The sequence below is a fragment of the Durio zibethinus genome, chromosome 4 (genome assembly GCF_047325235.1).
Source record: "Durio zibethinus cultivar Kanyao isolate XHJ-2024 chromosome 4, ASM4732523v1, whole genome shotgun sequence".
Taxonomy (NCBI): domain Eukaryota; kingdom Viridiplantae; phylum Streptophyta; class Magnoliopsida; order Malvales; family Malvaceae; genus Durio; species Durio zibethinus.
This window is the reverse complement of record NC_143165.1, coordinates 11,897,455-11,914,117: the sequence shown is the minus strand read 5'-3', so window position 1 is coordinate 11,914,117 and position 16,663 is coordinate 11,897,455. Positions and strand designations below refer to the sequence as shown.

At 32.5% G+C, this 16,663-nt stretch overlaps 1 long non-coding RNA gene across 1 annotated transcript; it reads left to right on the top strand.

Annotated features, from left to right (window-relative positions):
- The first annotated feature begins 229 nt into the window (after positions 1-229).
- LOC149519167 (uncharacterized) lies at positions 230-641 on the top strand. Its single transcript, XR_016341565.1, has 2 exons — positions 230-355; positions 452-641. It is a non-coding gene; the product is annotated as an uncharacterized LOC149519167 (long non-coding RNA).
- The last annotated feature ends 16,022 nt before the right edge of the window (positions 642-16,663 follow it).

Here is a 16,663-nt window from a genome sequence, read left to right as displayed (position 1 = left end):
AGTGATGTCTAACCTCGATATTCAAACTTTTATACAGAGGTATTACACTTTATTATATCATATATCTTTTGTTACTTCATAAGTAATTTTATTTATGTATTAAGTAATTTTTTTTCTTTCCAATTTAGGGTAATATCTGCATTCCATAAGAAGACAGAGAAATCAAAATGGGTGTCATTATCGAAAAATATGAAATTTATTCTTTTATGCTAAGTTTGTGTACATAAATGCTTCCTAAACCCACTCAATTTAATTTTCAAGTACCTTGTCAGTCCAGTAATACTAAAGGTGGATATTATATCCTTTGTTTTATGCGGGAGATATTGTTAGATGATTTATGATCACACCATTCAAGGTTAGTATAAATTTCATAAACTCATTATATCTTCAAAAAAATAAAAAGGTACATTATGTTCTCATTTATTAACATTTACTTCTGATTTTTTTTTAGTGGAAGAGTAAAGAAAGCTTCATATAAGAGGTACTAGATGAAGTCCATAAAGAATGGTGTGAGTATGTATTATCATTTATCAATGTTGATAAACCTTGAGGTTAGACATTGTTGGTTGAATGTAAATATTTGAGGAACAAATTGTTATATTATTTTTAACATGCCATGTTGAATGGAAACTTTAAGTTTGTACATTGGGGTATTGGTTTAACATTATTGCTATACTTAATATGAATACACTATTTGTACTTAATATATTATTGAGAATGATTATTTCAGAAAAGTATATTAATATGGCAACGTTATCAATTTTAATTTTGGATGTGTGGTCAATTTATTGAAATACAACAATGTTCATTATGTAAATTCTAAAATATAATTCGTAGTATCACATATATAAACCAAATGTTTTTCGGGCATAAATATATAACAAATTCAAATGTTTTCTAGGCATAAATATACAACAGACTTTAAATGTGAAATGAAATTAATTAATAAAGATGCATGTGAAAATTTTCTACAGTCTTAAATTCGAATTATTAGGTTACTAGGTTTATTTATTTATTACTTATTATAAAAAAGATGCATTTCTATAGATAAAAAGTCAAAAAGTAAACCATGTGAATTTTAGGCTAATAATGCATAGCTAGCTGCTTAACACTTGCATACATCTTTTATTTTTATTTTTGATTTTTCTTAATATAATTAAAAAGATTTCGATTCTATGGTGAAGATAAGGTTTCTCTCCAACCATGGGCAAAGAGATCACTATTAGAAATCAAAATTGCGAGGTTGGAATTCAAGGCAAAAAAAGAGAGGATGCTAAAAAAGAATCTAAGACTTCAAGAAAAATTAAGATAATTGAGATATGGAGGCTATCATACAAAAAAAAAAAATCAACTGAAGAATGTTAAAAAGGACAAAGATGTAATTTGTGATTACCTCAAGAACTTGCATGAGGAAAATAAGAGATTAATAGGTTAGTTGAAGGATGAAAATATCAGACCCGATGGGAGGCAACCAAAAAAAAAATTGTTTCATTTAGTAATAGCATAACAATAAAATAAGCTCTCTAACTATATTTAATCAATTTTTCACTTGAGTCCTTACTTTGTTATTGTGTCATTAAACCCACTAACTTTAGTTTAATGAAACCAATTTGGATGGGAAATGCTAGTGATGATCCTGTTAATTCAAATTGGTGGCATGCATATAGGCAAACTTTGATGACATTGAACTCGTGGAAAAAATTAAAATGACAATTCACTTGCTTATAAAATAAATAAAAATTGAAAACTAATTAAACATATATTTGAAGTTATACATTCTTTGACCTTTGTAATTTATTCAATTTTTAATGAAATTATGATATTTTTATATATTTATAAGAACTGCAGTTTTCTAAGTTAGGACATGACAACATGTGCAACACAATTAATTGGGATTTCCTATGATAGGATAAAGATTATAAATTTAAAGCGTATAAATCAGTTGTAGGTCCCATTCAAGTTGCAAGCCTTCAATATCTTAGAGGTTGAAATCTCTCTTTTCTTCTATGTTGGCTAGAAATTTGCCGCAATTGAACTGTTTGCATAAAGATTGTTATGAGGAGTAGCAAGAAATCATTGAAATAGACCAAACTTCAATAGCATCATCATCACAAGGTGTCGTAATGGTTTTGTGTCCGTTTGACGAATTTGGAAACGAAATAAAAAATAACGGAGTCACCATCAATCTTTTTTTTTTACTAGGTGCGATTGGTCACCTACTAAAACATATCCTTTTAATAATGCTTTAAAATTAATTAAAATTTATTAAAAAGATAATTTTATGGTTTGCGAAACAGTCTGAGTTCGAGAGTCGGTTACGCGTGTGAAAGGATTAGCACCCTCACAGTGCCCGTTAAAAATGGTACCAATTAACAACGTGTTATCTTTTGATTTTGATAAAAATAGTCCAATTTTTGGTGTTCGAAAAATAATTTCATTGATTTTTAATTTATTAGAAAAAAAAATTTATTCTCGAGAAAAATAAATTAAAATATTTTTATTGAAATAATTCTTAAAATGTTCCAGTACGTGGGTAACATTAGAAGAATTTTTTCTCACTTAGAGATTTCTTAGGCATCGTTTCGCGGAATACCTTAGAATCTCATCCTCGAAGACTCAAATTTACTTTTCGTAAAAAATGTCATGCATGCAATACAAAATGTTACCATGTTGATGCACACATTTTATTCTCCTTTGTTAGAAATTTTATTAATTATTTTATTAATATTCTTATTTAAAATTTTGAAGAAAAATGAAATTTTCATTATATTGAAGATTTTCTATAAATATTTCAATACACTGGTAATATTTTATAAAAAATCTTCTCACCTAGGAATTTCTTAAAGCATCTCTACTCGAAATACTTTTAAAATCCCATCATCGGATAAAATTTCTTTTCTTCTCATTTTTATTACTTATATTTTTAATTTATTAATCAATTTTAATTTATTACTATTTTATAAGAAAAAAAAGAAAATTTTTATTGTATTGAAAATTTTTTATAAATACTCCAATACACTGGTTGTATTTTAAAAATATCATCTCACCTAGAGATTTCGTAAGTATCACTACTCAGAGTACCTTTGAATCTCATCGTCAGATAAAATTTTTTTTTCCTACATTTTTTATTAGTTTAGTATTATTATTAAATTTATTTTTATATTATTTTGTTTTGAAAGTTTATTTTAAAAATTAACAAAATTATAAAAAAAATTTAACTACATATTTCATCATTTAATCTAACAAATATAAATACTTTAATATGCATAAATATTAATAAAATAGTATATAAAAAATAAGAAAAATTCAAAAAAAAAATTTTTTTTACCTGAACCGGACCGGTCAACGGTCTGGTCAACATGCGGTTCGATCCGGTGGTTCAGGTGTGATTCGGATCAATCTGGGCATCGTCTAATTGGTTTAGTAGTTCGGTATCGGTTCGATTTAGGTTTAACGGTTCGATTTCGGTTCAGTCAGACCAATTAGAGGCAAATGGAAAAGCGAGTCGCGGGTCAGATGTGCGGACCCCGGGTCGGGTCGTAGGTTGACGCGTGCATCTTGGGTGCTTAAAACGACGTCGTTTTGGCTATTGACAGCTTATATAAAAGCTCAAATTTTTTTCTCGATCATTTCCTTTTTTTCTCAGAAAAAAAAAGCCTTTTTTTCTCTTTTTTTTTTCAGCCGACCTGGGCAAATGGCCATCAGTCAAGATAGTTGCCGTCGTCGGTGCCAAAAAATTCTAAAAGATACCCACAAACTCCTTTCGACCTCTTGAACTCAGATCTAACCTCATTTTCACTAAAAAGAGTCCACACTTCCCCATATCTATTTTCAAAGTTTCAGTGAAACTATTTTTTTTGTATTTTGACTTTTTTTTAAACTGACCTTTTTTTCTTTGTGCATGAAGCTCTTGGCGCTGGGTTCCTCCTTACAGGGAGGACTATGTTTTTTTTTTGCAATGTTTTTCTTTATTTTTTTACAGTGTCTCTCCTTCTCTGTTTTTTGTTGTCCAACCATGAGCTCTATTTATAGAGCTCTAGCAATGCCCTGTGCCTAAAAGAATGGCACATGGCTAGGCATGAGGGTGCAAGCACGAGCCCCATGCCTCTTTTATTTGTTTTTGGCAACATCTGACAATGATAGGGTTAGATAGCAGGATGGGTGGTAGGGCATGGTGGTCAGAGGGGTGGAGGGTAGGGTATGGTGGTAGTGGTGCCAGGGAAGACACCAATGCCATCCCCTATTTTTTCTATTTGTTTATTTTTTTTGGTATTTTGTATTATTTTTGGTATTTTTTTATATTATGTATTTTTGTTTAATGTTTATTATTGTATTTAATAATCTTTTTATTATTTTATTTATTTAATAAAAAAATAAAGCTATTAAGGATAAATTTGATGTCTACAGCTACCCATTTTTGCACGTTGCTGAGAATTAGGAATAGGGCAAAGACAAAGACAAAGACAATAATTTTGTCCAAAATCCAAATGGAATTTTCTTTTCCTTTTTTCCTCTTTTTTTTTTGAACATAGACTATTCAAAAAAAAATTCAAATAAAAAATGCTTCTCTCACTTGAGGCTCGACAACTTTTGAAAATTTAAAATCTAAAAAAGACTCCTCTTACCAAAGGTTTAACAACTTTAAAAAATTCATCTTGAAAAGGCTCCTCTCAGCAAAGGCTCAACGAGTTTAAAAATTTCATCTAAAAAAGCTTCTCTCAACAGAGGCTTAACGACTTTAAAAATTTCATCTTGAAAAGCTCCTTTCAACAGAGGCTCAACAACTTTAAAAATCTCATATGGAAAAAGCTCCTTTTAGCAGAGGCTCAACAACTTTAAAATCTTGAAAAAGCTCCTCTTAGTAAAGGCTCAACAACTTTAAAAATCTCATCTAAAAAAGCTTCTCTCAACAAAAGCTCAACAACTTTAAAAATCTCATATGTTCTTCAAATCGAGTTCTCATATTTGAACAAGTAAATTTTTCTTTTTTGAAATCTTTTCTTTGATTAAGAAATGGAAAGTCTTTGTCCTCATTATTCATGGATGCATGTATTGAGTGCTCTAAATGCAATGCATGTAATGCAATCAGAATTATTCATTGTGGTAAAAAGGTTCTTAAAATCTTTCGCTTTTTGCTTCTTTAATCAGAATTCTTAATAATTGCCAAATGATCAGTCTGTTCTCAACATTTGACCATTGAATTTTTCCCTACCAATACTTTTCTTCAAAAGTCTACAACATCAATGTTTTGTCATGCTTTTCTCTTCCTTTTTCATTTACCTTTGTCAACTTTTCAAAAAGTAATGCTAAGATCTTTCATGTTTGTTTTTCTTTCCATTATTTTAAGTCCAAGACCAATAAAATGTGATCACACATTTCTCTTATTCGTATGGCAATAAAAAAAAAGAGAATAAAGGAATGGATAGGTGTTATTTCCAAAAGAAAGATAGCATATTTTATTAGACTGGTAACAGGTGCATGGCAAAGTATTTGAGTTGAAACAAAGGTGCCCAAATAATGATCATAAGATAATCATGAACAAAATATTCCTAGATTCTTTTTCTAAAACTAAATTAGATGACTTCCTTAATCCTTCAAAGTTCATCAAACTATACTTGCCCCCATATTGTGGAATGATGCTTTTTCTTCGCATCCAAGCATTTTTTTTCAGGTTTTCAGCTTAGATGAGTCATTATTTTTCATTTTTTACTTTTTTCTCTTTTTTTTTTCAAGCAAAATATTTTTTCACAGCATCTAAGTTTATCAGAGTAGGTAAATCACTTTCGTCTATCTCTGCCAAAATTAATGCCCTACTAGAAAAAGCCTTTTTCATCACATACAGGCCTTCCCAATTTGGTGTCCATTTTTTCCAATTATCATATTGATTTAGAAGGATCTTTTTTAGCACTAAATCTCATTTCTTAAAGCAATAGGGATAGATTTTCTTATCATGTGCTCTCATCATCCTCTTTTGATACAATTGATCATGACAAAGTGCTGTAAGTCTTTTCTCTTTAATGAGGTTCAACTATTTGTAGCGATTTTGAACCCATTCTGCTTCCTTTAATTCTACCTCCATCAAGACTCTTAGCAAGGGAATTTCCACTTTGACCAGTAACACAGCTTCCATTCTATATACTAAAGAGAATGAGGTGACCCCAATAGATATTCGGACTGATGTTCTATAAGCATGCAAAGTAAAGGGTAACTTATCATGCCAATCTTTATAAGTATTAGTCATTTTCTCTAGGATTCTTTTGATATTCTTATTTGCAAGTTCTACTGCCTCATTCATCTTTGGACGATATGGTGCAAAATTACGGTGATGAATCTTGAACTGAGTGCAAACTTCATTCATCATTTTACTATTTAAATTTTTGGCATTATTAGAAATAATTGTCTCTGGAAGCCCATATCTGCATATTATCTCTCTTTTTATGAACTTGCATACCACAGATCAGGTCACGCTAATGTTTGATATGACTTCTACCCATTTTGTGAAGTAGTTAATCATCACAAAAATGAATCTATGTTCATTTAAAGCTTTTGGAGTGATGGGACTAATGACATCTATACCCCACATAAAGAATGGCCATGGAGGAGCCAAAACATGCAATGCTATTGGAAGAGTGTAGATCTTGTCAGCATATATCTGACACTTATGGCATTTTCTGGCATAATCAATACGTCACTCGCCATTGTCAACCAATAGTATCCAGCCCTCATAATTTGTCTAGCCATCATATGACCATTTGCATGTGCCCCACAAACTCCATTATGCACTTCTTCAATAATCTTTTTCGCTTCAGCTTTATTCACATACCTTAAAAGTACTTGATATCAACTTTTTTTATAGAGGACGTCTCCATCAAGAAAGAAACTCATAGCCAATCTTCTAATAGTTCTCTTATCATTTTTTATTACATGTTCTGGGTATTGTTGGCTTTTAATGTATTGTATGATGTCATGATACCATGGCTTCCCATCAACTTCTTCTTCAACACCTGAATAATGTGCTAGTTCATCCTTCACATCCAACTTAATAGGTTGAATTTCAGTATTTACATCTATTTTAATCATTGCAGCTAGAGTAGCTAGTGCATCAGTAATTTGGTTTTTCTCTCTAGGCAAATGCTCAAATTGAACTTCTTCAAATTGTTTGACCAATTGAGAGATGTACTTATGGTACCGTGTCAACTTGGAATCTCTGGTTTCCCATTCTCCTCGCAACTGATAGATGACTAGAGCTAAATCTCCAAACATATCTAATACTTTGATTTTTTTTGCAATTGTTGCTTGCAGACCCATAACATAGGCCTCATACTCAACCACATTATTTGTACAATTAAAATTTAACCTGGCTGTAATGGGGTAATAGTGCCCATCAAGATATATTAAAATTGCCCTAATGCCATGATCCAAAGCATTAGTAGCTCCATCAAAATACATTCTCCAAGACTCTTTAACATGTTCATTTTCTTTAATGGCCATCACATCTTCATCAAGGAACTCTAGGTTCATTGGTTCATAATTTTTGGTAGTATGATCAGTAAGGAACTCAGCTACGGCATTTCCTTTTATAGGTTTTTGAGTCACATAAATGATATCATATTTTGAAAGCATAACTTGCCACCACATTATTCTTCCTGTCAATGAGAGCTTTTTAAAGATATACTTAATAGGATCCAACTTTGCTATGAGCCAAGTAGTGTGATAAAGCATGTATTGTCTAAACTTTTGAGTTGTCCAGGCCAATGCACAACATATCTCTAATGGTGAATACTTAGACTCGTAATCAGTAAATTTCTTGCTTAAGTAGTAAATTGCTCATTCTTTCTTGTTAGTTTCATCTTTTTGCCCCAACACATATCTCATTGAATTTTCATATACTGTTAAGTACAAGATCAAAGGTATTTTTGGCATTGACAGCACCAACACAGGTGGATTTAACAAGTATTCTTTAATCTTATCAAAAGCTTCTTGGCATTCATCATTCCATTCTTCTGGATCATGTTTTCTGAGAAGCTTAAAAATAGGATCGCAATTATAGGTGAGTTGAGATATGAAACCAACAATATAGTTTAATCTCCCTAGGAAACCTTGCTTTTCTTTTAGGGTATAAGAAGGAGATAAGTTTTGGATGGCTTGTATCTTATCTGGGTCTATTTCGATTCCTCTTTCACTGGCCACAAAGCCCAATAATTTTTTAATTTAGCACCAAATGTACATTTAGCAGCATTCAACTTCAGCTGAAATCTTCTCAACCTATCAAATAGCTTTTTGAGATTGACTACATGATTTTCTCCTTTACGAGATTTCACAATCATATCATCCATATATACCTATATTTATTTATGTATTATGTCATGAAAGAGAGTCACCATTGTTCTTTGATAAGTGGCACCAACATTTTTTAACCCAAAAGGCATGACTTTGTAATAGAATGTCCCTCACATGGTCACAAATGTAGTTTTCTCCATATCATCTCAAGCCATCTTGATCTAATTATAGCCTGAGAAGCCATCCATAAAGGAAAATATGGAATGCCTAACAGTACTATCCACTAGAGTATCGATGTGAGGTAGAGAAAAGTTATCCTTATGGCTTGCCTTATTCAAATCTTGATAATCGACACACATTTTCACTTTTCCATCCTTCTTAGCATCTGGTACTATGTTGGCTACCCATTCAGGATATTTTACCACTTTCAAAAATCCAGCATCAAATTGCTTCTTCATTTCCTCTTTAATTTTTAGTAGCATCTCTGGTTTCATGCGCCTTAGCTTTTGCTACATCGGTTTACATCCTAGTTTTAAAGGCAACTTGTGCTCTACAATATCAATGCTGAGTCCTGGCATATCTTGGTAAGTCCACATGAACACATCTACATATTCTTGGAGCAACTTTTTTAGCTTCTATCTTTTAACTAGTAAAAGAGATATACCAAATTTAACCTCTTTTCTGTTTTCACCATCTCTCAAATTCACTAATTTCATAATTTTATGGTGGGGTTCAATTGGCTTATCTTCATGTTCTATTAATTTTAACAAATCAAGAGCAATGTGTAGTTATCTAAATCTTCCTTATTATCAAGTTCATCAACATGAGTTAAGTTGTCAAAATCAAATTCGAGATTATGACCATGATTATCTTCGTGTTCATTGTTTGAGACCTTGAAAAGGGTAAGATGAAGAGAATATTGGCACATAAAAATGGAATGGCAAGAAAATGATGGAAAGTGAAGAATGAAAAGCAAAATAAAAATGAAAACAATAGAAGAAATGTGGATACATCTTCTAAGTCTTTTATTAAAACGACAAACATAAACACACCACAAAAGATCTCTTAATACTCGTAAAAAACAATTAGGGATTTAAAGTTTCATAGTACATTACTTTTCCAAATTTTTAAAGACAATAGGTAGCTCTATAACTTTCTAATTATCCAGCTCAAAATTTGAAGGACAAGGGTACACGAACAGCTCTTCACTTTAACTCTTCTTTTCTCTATCATCCACTATTTGAATGACCAGCTCTAAAAATTCTTCCATGAATCCTACACTTAGGGCTTTCGGTAAATCTAGATAAATATATCCTCTCGAATGAAAAGAATCATAGAGGTATGGAATAACCATAGGCTCTGATTCCGGCTCATATCCTCTAAAATTAGCTATCCTCTTATTTATTTTCTCATTCACCATTCTTATTCTATCCCCTCTTGTTGGCTTATATCCCAAGCCAAATCTGTCTCTCTTTTTATATATGGTCGATGACTTTGTGATTCCTTGTAGGTTCTTCCTAAGTCTGACTTCAGGTCGCCATCCTATCTTGGTAAGCTGTTTAACTACCATTTTAGTTATCGTAGACAAGTGTGACAAATACAATTTAGATCCTCTAGCTATATATGTTGCATTGGCAATCTCGAAGAATCTATAAGAGCATTCCAGAGCTTCATATGTTGATTCCATATAAGAAGTATTTATCGGTTGAGTTACTAATAAATCTTTTTCTCTTACCACACATGTTAGCTTCCCTTCAACAATGAATTTGACTTTTTGATGTAATAAGGATGGAACAGCACCTGCCATATAGATCTACGACCTATCTAATAAATAATTATATGAAGGAAAGATGTCCATAACTTGAAATTTCACGTTGAAAGTGCATGGGCCAATCTGTAATAGCATTTTTATATCTTTCAGTACCTTTCTTCTGGTTCCATCAAAGGCTCGTACTATCATATGTCTAGGTTTCATATAAGATCCATCAACAATAAGTTTTTTCAAAGTAGTTATAAGCATAACATTGATGGATGAACCATTATCAATCAAAACTTTAGCGATTATATGACTTTTACATTTAACAGTAATGTGAAGAGCCTTGGTACTTCTTCTACCTTCAAAAGAAATCTCTTCATTACTGAAAAAGATATAGTTTGAAATCATCAGATTACCAACAAGCTGTTCCATATATTTAACAGAAGCATTGTGAGACACATATACTTGATTTAGCACCTTCAGCAAAGCATTACGATGAGACTCTAAACTGAACAATAATGACAATAGTGAAATTCTAGCTAACATTTTGTTAAGCTATTCTGCCACATTATACTCATTATGTTTTATTAATTTTAGAAATTCACATGTTTTACTCTCAGAGATTGGCTTCTGACATTTTTTTTTTGGGCTGTGTCAAGACCACTCTGACTTTCTTTTTCTTTTCCTACCTTGGTTTTCTCTTTTCTAGCTTTTTTTAGAGCCTCTGGGGTATAACACCTCTTACTTTGAGTTATGCCTCCTACATCTATTATGTTGGTAGTATCTGGGTTGACTACGACATCATAATCGTATTTTTAAGGTACTGTTTTATCATTCTGATATGAAAAAAGGCCAGAACTTTAATTGTCACCACTGGTCAAGAGACGGGCTTTTCTAGCTTTGATGTTGGCTTCTCATCATAATAGATAGTTGCTGGTCTATGCATAAATTTATTCTTTGAATCAATGGTAGACACTTCAGCTTTCACCAATTTTTCTCTCTCTCAGTAAAACTCTATTTGACCCATATCCATTAACTTTTTCACCTTTTGACGAAATTGGTGACAATTCTCGATAGAATGCCCTAAAACACCTCTGTGATAATTGTAGCTTCAGTTAAGTTAATATTAGCTTCAACATGTTGGCTTTGATCAAGACTTCGAACACCTTAGCCATCAGAGTCTTAACTTCATTTATTTTTTCCTTCACGTGGCTTCTTTGCCCATCAATTAAGGCATTTATTGATGGTCTGGTATGATTTGGTAGAGGGTTCCCATTAACATTTGGAGTCCCTTGTTGGTTGGTATCAAAGTTTAATACCTCTTCATTGATTAACCCTTACACTTTACACTTCAAAACAATACAATTTTCAGTGGAATGACCTAGATTCCCATAGTGATAATCATAATATGCATTGGAGTCATACCATTTAAGAAACAAAGATTTCAAGGGTTTAACGATAACAGAAACAAGCAGATGTTTCTCAACAAGTTGAGGATACAAATCTATGAATATCATGGGAATGGGATCGAAAGTGAATTTTTCTTAGGTATTTCTCGAGGCTCTCAAACCACTATTAGAACTAGGTCTTCATTCTGATTTGCTAGGTACAATAAGATGGTTATAGGTGGGTGTTCAAAAGGTTGGCTAAAAACAGAGTGGATAAGCCGATTGTGGTAATGACTAGTATGGATAAAGAATGGATGTAATATTATTTATGGAAGGGTAATGGGTTTGGTAGACTAGTGTAGGATAAGGTGTGAAACATTTGAATTGTTGCCCCATATAGTTCACTGCTTGAGCTTCATTCTCTTTCTTTTTAGGAGCTCCACCTTTTCTTACTCCACTTGTCTCTCTTGCATCGAGCTTGCCATTTTTATGGTACTTTTCGATAATCTCACCTGATATCACCTTATCTACAAAGTTCTTGGTTGCATTACCTATCAATCTCTCATAGTACGATGCTTTTAGGGTGTTCACAAATAAAATAGTTGTTTCTTTCTCAGTGAGAGGAGGTTGAACTTGTGCAGCCATATTTTTCCATCTTTGTGCATATTCTTTGAAGCTCTTAATTGCTTTCTTTTTCCATACCTTATAAAGATAGACGATCTGAAGCTAAACCTTTGACATGCTAATATTGTGTAAGAAATGCCCTTGTCAGCTCTTGCCATGAATGAATACAAGTGCTGTCTAGTTGGACATATCATCTAGCTGCAGATCTCGTAAGGTTATCTTGAAATATGTGCATCAACAACTTCTCGTCATGAGTATGTGCTATCATCTTATGATAATACATGGTGATATGAGTCATTGGACATTTCGTGCCATCTTATTTTTCAAATTCAAGGACCTTAAATTTTGGTGGAGTGACCATATCTGAAACTAAACAAAGGTTAGTCGCATCTGTGGTGCCATAAAAATTCATTCCCTCTACAGCCTTAAGCCTTTCTTTCAATAACTTCATCTTTTCTCAGGCACTGATATCTTCCACTTTCTTAGGTGTCTGTAACACCTAGCTTTTCTTTTTCCTTGGGATCATCCAAATCAGGAACTAAGATTGGCTCAGGTGGTTTTTTCATTATGACAAGATTAATAAAATTTTGAAATTATCCTGGAACAGGTGTGGATGTCATTCCTGGATAAGGATTGGGATATCCATTAGGAGTAAGAATTGGCACTCTAGTTCCTTGAGAAAGTTAGGTCGATCGTGGCTCAAACCCTAGAGGTTAAACAGGATCTACCGTATCTGACGATTGCTCTTGAAAACTAGGATTTTTTTCACTACTTTTCCTTTGTCAAGTTTTCTGAGCATATCCATTATTGTACTAAGATCCCCTCTTAGTTCTTATTGAACTTTTTCTATTCTCTCAAATCGACTGGCCTGTTCTTACTCCATGATTCTTGTCTGAGTTCTGGTATTGTATGGATGATGAGTAGGCTGGGTCAAAATTTTTGATGGATGAGCTATTCTTGAACCTTTATTACCACAAATTTTTATGAAAAAAAATAAGAATGCTATGTGTTAAAAATCTTCTTTTTTTATGTATTTTATGAAAATGATGTATATAATGCATTAATGCAAGTGGGAGATATTTGCTCTTGGATGAATTTCAACATTAGAAATTTTTATTGATTCCATACAACTTTTATTACATGCGATTTACCATCCTAGAATTATATCTATAGAAGCATTTGACTTGCTCATAATAGTCTTTTGCCTCATCTAGAAAGTTCACTAGGCGGTGTCCATATTCCCCTATGGGATTGATTTCTTTTCTTAATGCTTCTACCTTTTCAACCATCTCCTATGCTTTCTTTACTGCCTTGCAAACTTGATTAGTCAAGTGCTCTATGTATTGTTGCTTCCCTAAGCTTTTTGTCTTCCATCTCATGTGAGCATCCCTTTTTGAATCACATGTGAAGATCCAATCTTTTTTCCTTCTATGCCATTCATCTATTATTGCTGAAATATGGCTCTTGTAGTCTTGTAGTTGTATCTCTAACCTTTGGATCATCTGGTGAAGTGATTCTTTTTCATTCAGTACTTCGAAATGTTTTTTTCTCTCTTTTGTGAACATGACTTTCAACTTTTCCTTTTGGTTTTGGCATTCTACCAATCTTGTTGAGGTTGTAGAGTATAATGCTTTCCAATTCTGACATTCTTGAGAAATTCTGATGGTCTTCTCTTGCTTTTCTTGAGCTTTGCCCTTTTATGAGTTCATTCCCTCTAATAGCTCATCCATTTCATGTTGTCGACTAAGGTAAGACTTTGTGACTTTTTCAGTTTTGAATTGAACTCGTAACCTCTTATTTTTTTTATGTAGATCTTTCAAATCATTATTGGCCACATCTCATTTTTTATGACTTTTTCTAATTTGCTCCATTGTATCTTTATTTCATATTTCAATTACCTTACTTTCTTGTGAAGTTTCAAATTTCTCTTCTTATTTCTTTTTCTTCAGCTTCTAATTCTTTCTTAACAAGCTCAACTTCTGATAATTACACCTCTTCTGAAAGATTAACCAATTGATATGAGCTATCATCAGAAGGGAGTACTATATCTCTAGGCTACCTTACTTTCCAAATCTGGTAATCAGAAGTAACTTTGTCGATGAGAGGCCTTAACTTTATTCTTTGTGTCCTCTTCCATACTTGGATCAACTACTCTGAAGTTCTTAATGGATTCGATTCCCCATAAATGAATTCTACTTAGACTAAGCCATGAGTAGTAGGAACAAACTGCTTTGCAACAAATTACCTAAGTACCATCAATGAAGCATAACTTACAATACCCCATAATCTTAACAACGGTATCCATGGCTCATTTCTTTCATGATACAACAAAGGCACTCGAGGCATCCAAGGTGCCATCCATTCAATTTCATCCCCGGTAAGCCTTCGTAAGAAAAGGATCCACTCTTCTTTAGTCTTCAATGTTGGCCATTGACTTTTGCAAAGCTCTTCAATTGGTGTTTTATTTTGTAGATATGACTTTGAAAATGCACTCTTCCCACACTTGAAATGACTCTAACCTATACATATAATAAAGATGCACATCCTATGAATCATCCTTTTCCATTTCATCGATAAAAATTCAATGACCTGATGGTTTCAGCTAGGACTGCTTGGGCAAGATTAATTGCTTGGGTTTCAATTTGCTCAAAAAAATCTACCACGGTTATCTCAATGTAACCCAAAGTTTTCAGAAAGATTACCATGCCATACAATGCGAGAGCAGACACAACCATACCTTGATCATCATTTAAATGCCCTTGAATGAAGTTTCGAAGAAAATCCCAATGAACGCTGAGATGTTCACCTTTAGGCTTCACAAAGGAATTAATGGTTTCTACTTTAACCCCCATAAGCTTGGCTAACTTTTTGCGATAACCTGATTTTGACTTTCGGTAAATACTTTATCTAGATATTGTAGCTTTATTCCAAGCAAAATTGAATACTCTTTAATAGTTGGCACCAAATCTTCTTGATTAAAAGTGAAGCATCTATAAGATGGATTCCAAAACTGTATAACTGCTCTGATAACTGTTCATCAATCACTATCGAAATGAGGGATGCAATCTGCCTATACTTTTTGTAAAAGCTTTCTTTTCTTTCTTCATTTAATTGACCCCAGATGGTGGCTAAGTCTTCTATATCATTTTGTGTGAGATTTAAATGCACTTTTTCAGGTAATTCAGACACATAATCGATAGGCAAACAATCTCTATTCTTTTGTTGAGCTTTTTTCGACTAAACATGAACTTCATTATACGGCTCACATAGCACACTAATTGAGGATGAGCAAATCTGTAGTTCTATGGGATCCATGAAAACTTATTAGGAGAAATATGTCCTAGAGCAAATATCTCGATGCAAAATTGTATGATATGATTAATGCAAAAAGGAAAAAGAAAATGAAACAAAATTTAGTGTGAGGATGTGGTTTAAGAAAAAACATTTTTTGTTTTTTAGTTTTTTTTTATGTTTTGAGATTTTTTGTTTATTTTGTTTTGTTTTGTATTATACACAACTTTTATTCTTAGGTATTTCTTACAAAAAGGTGGACAAAGCTCTACATAAGGCCGGTTTCCTAGGTTTATTATATACTGGGTTTGGATTGACAATGTCTAAAGGTTCCCAAATTATTCCTCACTATCGTCCATGTTGGACTAGTAAGGCATCCCGATCCTCATCCATTACAGGCTACGAACGGAAGTGGTTCAATTCGAGTGGAAGTATTTCGCTTGCCATTGCAGAAGTTATCACCTCACGAGAGCATAGGTACTTTACTTCCTCCTATAAAGGACGGAGTCGGGTATAGAGCTCATGCATGAGATGCATCGTGCCATTGTGTGCAAATATATCCTAATTTATTGAGAGTAATATATACAAAAAAATAAAACATAAGCGGCATAGTAAAAGAAATGTGTGTAAATTTTTTTTTGCTTTTTATTTTCAATTTGTTTTGTTTTTTGTTTTTTGACCTTTTCTTTTTAAATGAAAAATAAAAATCTAAGAAATTGATTAAGACTGTTTAAATCAAAATTTGAGGATAACAAATAGTTAATTTTGGCCTGACTCTCGAAAATAAAAGGCAATCCCTAACGAAGTCACGAAGCTGTCGTAACGGTTTTGTGTCTGCCCGATGAATTTGAAAATGAAATAAAAAATAACAGAGTCGCCACCAATCTTTTTTTGGGCTAGGTGCGATTGGCCATCTACTAAAACATATCCTTTTAATAAAGTTTTAAAATTAATTAAAATTTATTAAAAAAATAATTTTACGGTCTGCAAAACAGTCTGGGTTCGAGAGTTGGTTACGCGTGGGAATGATTAGCACCCCTACAGTACCTGTTAAAAATGGTACTAATTAACAACGTGTTATCCTTTGATTTTGATAAAAATAGTCCAATTTTCGGTGTTCGAAAAATAATTTCCTTGATTTTTTATTTATTAGAAAAAATTTTATTCTCAAGAAAAATAAATTAAAACCTTTTTATTGAAATAATTCTTAAAATGTTCCAGTACATTGGTAACATTAGAAGAACTTTTTCTCACCTAGAGATTTCTTAGGCATTGCTTCTCGAAATACCTTAGAATCTCATCCACAAAGGCTCAAATTTACTTT